General features: G+C 36.8%; 1 pseudogene; it reads left to right on the top strand.

Annotated features, from left to right (window-relative positions):
• The first annotated feature begins 1069 nt into the window (after nucleotides 1-1069).
• LOC137724016 (U4 spliceosomal RNA) lies at nucleotides 1070-1206 on the top strand (annotated as a pseudogene).
• The last annotated feature ends 3304 nt before the right edge of the window (nucleotides 1207-4510 follow it).

Raw genomic sequence — 4510 nt, 5'->3', positions numbered from 1 at the left:
ATGATATATAGAGATAAACACACCATTATGTATACCTGATGGTAAAATTTGGTTCGCGGAGCATTATATATTCATAAGAAAAAAATTGAATTTGTAGCAGTGTGCTTTATATCTAAACTAAATGTCACATTTTAAATGAAAAGACGCTTAGCTCTAAGTCATCTCATGAATAATTTAGACCGTAAGCGCGGGACATGTTTGACATAAAGTTTTCATCAAAATCAAGCATGTCATACCCAATATACCAAGGATTGAGTACTTGGAACATTTGTCCTTATGCACCATTATGCATGTATAATATAATTAACTTAGTAATCAATGCGTGTTTCATGCAATTAAAAATTGGGTTTTTATCGGTCTTTGAAATTAACCTTCACCATCAAGATGGTTTCTGAAATTGAAAATCAATCAATGTAGTTCCTAAAAATAGGTGTCGCAAATCAATGTGGTCCTTCCATCACAATTTTGTTAAAAATTTCGTTAAGTGTTGGTGTGTAAATGGGTCATATAAGTCCTATTTTCTCACAAATGGTCATTGAAATTGACCCGCAATATCAAAATGGTTCCTGAAATTGACCTGTGACATTAAACTGGTCCCTGAAATTGAAAATCGATCAATGTAGTCTTGCAAATAAGTGTCCCAAATCAATGTTGTAGTCATTCCGTCACAATTCTGTCAAAATTCTGTTATGTGCTGATGTGACACATAAATGGATCACACAAGCCTAATTAAATTTAAAAAATTACAAATAGGTTTAATAATTCAATTGTTAATTAAAAATTGTGAACCCAAAAACCCAGTCCTACAATCATCTCCCATCCCAGTCCATATTCCTCTACCTCATTCGCTGTCTATTCTAGAAAAAGAAAAATTCTCAATACATCCAACTTTACACACTTTGACGCCATTCACTGTATTGAATCTGGATCGAGATCACCTTTGGTGACGGCTTAGTTGATTGGCAACGACTTATAGGACATTACCGTTAACATTTAGGCGATCAACATCCTCACAACTTTAATCTTGGAAAGCTTGTTTGGCGCTTCCTGGTGGTCTGGTGACTCAAATAACGGTATGGTCTGCCTTGAGATAATGAGGTTATAACCGAGGTGCGTCTATTGTTGGTTGAAAACTATTTCCAAACCCCCTCTTAGGCCTTGGTTAAGCCTTATGCCTTTGAGAATTTATGAAAGGGATATCTCTTCGAAGTAGGTCCTACTATAAGAAAAAGAATTCTATTGTGCAAAAAGGTATTTAGACAACTTTTTTAATTAATTATTATACCTACATTAGCACATAACAAATTTTTTACAGAATTGTGGCGGAATGATCATATTGATTTCCAACACCTATTTTCTAGGACTACATCCATCGATTTTCAATTTTAGACATCATCTTGATAATGTGGGTTAATTTCAAGGATTATCTTGATGGTGAGAGTCAATTAAAGGGACCATTTGTGATAAAAAATCATAAATCTTGTGGCGCCCATTTATGTGTCACATCAGCACTTAATAGATTTTTTAACAGAATTGTGACAGAATGACCACATTGATTTGCGACACATATTTTCAAGAACTACATTGATTGATTTTCAATTTCATGAACCATCTTGATGGTGAGAGTCAATTTTAGAGACTATTTGTGATAAAAACCCTTAAAAATTACTAGTCGTGTATGTGTATGCCTTCTTTTCAACTGATTAAACTATTACCCACAAACCCAAAAACAAGATCTTTTGGAAATGTAATCTTGAACCAAAACTCACTAATTGGTCCGGAGAATGGTGAATGGAAAATTGAATTTCTACAACTGTTTGTACTGGATGAGGATTATGGTGCGATGTTGGAAATTCCGATTGGTGACCCGGGACAGGTTGGTGTGGCCATTCGCAAAAAAAGGAATTTTTTCTGTCAAATCGAGATATCATTGGACTGTTTCAAGGAGACCAACTCGTGGAAGCCCCAGCCCGTCATCCTCTACTTCTATTCCCAGCTCTCTTTGGAAAGTAATCTGGAACTTGCAAACAACACCAAAAATTTGGTGTTTCATGTGGAAATCCCTTCACTCAGCCATTGCAACCATGGAGAATTTATTCAAGAAGAGATCGGCACAATCACCTGTATGCCCATTATGTAATATTCACGAGGAGTCGGTCGAGCACCTGTTCATCCTATGTCCTTGGGTCAAATTGGTTTGGTTTGGCAGTGCTCTTAATTTGAAAATCAACCAGGATCAGATTTCTACTTGGGCAGATTGGCTAATTGACATATCTAGGATTGCTAGAGGTTCAAAGTCAAAGGTAAATTGGAAGCTATCTTATATCGGTTTCACATGTTGGCAAATTTGGAAGGTCAGATGCAATGCGTTATTCAATCAAGTTCCAGTTAACCCATGACAGGTGGTCATCTCAATTTCCAACATGGCAAGAGCTTTCACTAAAGCTTCGAGCTCATTGCTCAACACCCTTCAGCTCGGTAACCCGGCCACTGATGTGGTACTATGGACTCTGTTTTGTCTGGAGTTCATAAAAATCAATGTGGATGCCAGATGGTTGCCAAGTTTAAGATTTGGTTTTGCAGGTGTGGTTGCACAGAATATGGAAGGGAGTATCCTGGTAGCATGTAGATACAGCATCAAAGCAAATAATGCAGCTATGGCGGAGGCAAAGGCGATTCTCCATGGATATGAGTTGGGTATTTCCTGGGGTTGGACTTCCGTGATTATTGAGTCCGATTCGTCGGAATCTATTGTCGGCCTCAGGAATTCGCCAACTCTAGGCAGTTGGGAAGCCTTCCCCACTCTCATGAAATGCAAAAGACTGGGGGACACTTTCCAAGCCTATTGCTGGTCTTGGATTCCAAGATCGGCCAATCTTGCGGCGGACTTCTTAGCGTCGAGATAGTGTAGGGAGATGTGTGATGTTATTTGGGTCGATCGACCTCCATCTTCCCTTGTTCATGTACTATGTAACGATGGACTCCCATACCCTCCCTAAACCCCTCGGTAGTGTGAGTGGTGATGTTTTTAGCATTTGATGCAGCGTCTTCAAGTCTTGGACCACTCACACTAATACTTGTTTATGCTATTTTTCGATTGTTTGCCTCGTTGTAGGCTTTCTGTGTATCTTTCTGGCATCTTTGGCTTGATTTTTATGGAATCCAGTTTACCAAAAAAAAAAAATCAAAGAAATTCCCAATTGAAAAGACCCGTGTGAAAAGCCAGGAAACATAAGGAATAATATTTTGTGTAATATTTTAAGGAAAGGTAAAATATTATTGCAAAGAATAAGTCCATTGAGGCAGCTTAACCAAGAGGCTGAAATTGGAGAACCGACGGCTCTTATGGAATTGTTTCCCAGTTCTGATAAAGCCAAAGCTGCGGTTCCAAGTTGTCGTTCCGGTTAGAAACAAAAGAAAATCAGGGTATAAACGCGTATTCAACTTTCGTTTTAGGCTTCCGACATTGTCAACGATGCAACCAAATTTGGCCAAACCATTTAGGAACGACGGTCACTTAAGTCCATGAACACGTATCTAGTTTATCATCTTTAAAATAATTGAGGTTACAAAGTTGGGTTGAAATTCCAATTCTGGTCCAATGGTATTTGATTTTGGAAAACCGAAATCAAATATGATGACATCCAAAATTCCGGAAAAGATTAGAAGCATAATCGGAATCTATCTTACCGTCGAAAAAAAAAATTAAAAAAATTGGATTAGAATTTGGAACCCAATGATTCCGATTCGATATGATTGAAATTCAAGCTTAACATTAAGAACTATTAATTATGTTGTTCATATTGAAATATGTTTTTAATAACAACACGAGGTGTGTAACAATGAAATAATAAATTTATTAAATTCACAATTTTAGTAATGTGTCGTATGTTTTATGTGTGTGTGCCGAGTACAATGTCTGGGCCACTTGTAATATTTTAGTTAATTTTCTGATGGGTTGTTATTTTTTCTAGTCTTGGAAAATGAGTATAGGTCAAATTTACACTGCTTCTTTTTGGTCACCATCACTTAGCCATCCCTACAAGTAATTTTTGTTGATTTTAATTTCCCTTAGTTGATTTTGTTTATTGATAGTCTGCAGTGTTATGCAAACCTAAAAGGTGATGCTATGCGAATAAGGTATACACACCATATACAAACACAAAGAATTTAGCGAGATTTGACGAACTTTACCTATTTATCATAAGATTCCTCTTGAGTAATCACCTGAACTATGGAGAATAAAAATCCGGTTACAAGAACTTATTGGAAACCCTTATGCTGAACCCCAAAACCTTGCTTTAGAACTGTCTCACTCTTGGCTTTCTACCCTTGTATTCTCTATGTTGTTCGTGTGAATAATCAACCTCCAACAAGCCTCTTTATAATACATAGATCGATAATTACATGTCTTATAAGTATAGTATAAAATTCCTAAATCTTTTTAGAATAGGGAAAACTAGCTTATTTCCTAATCTTAAATTTATTGGCCTCGTTATTTTGACTAGCC

The sequence above is a fragment of the Pyrus communis genome, chromosome 4 (assembly GCF_041283825.1).
Source record: "Pyrus communis isolate YQ-2024b chromosome 4, ASM4128382v1, whole genome shotgun sequence".
NCBI lineage: Eukaryota > Viridiplantae > Streptophyta > Magnoliopsida > Rosales > Rosaceae > Pyrus > Pyrus communis.
Note: the sequence above shows the minus strand (reverse complement) of the source record. Positions and strands in the feature narration are given on the sequence as shown.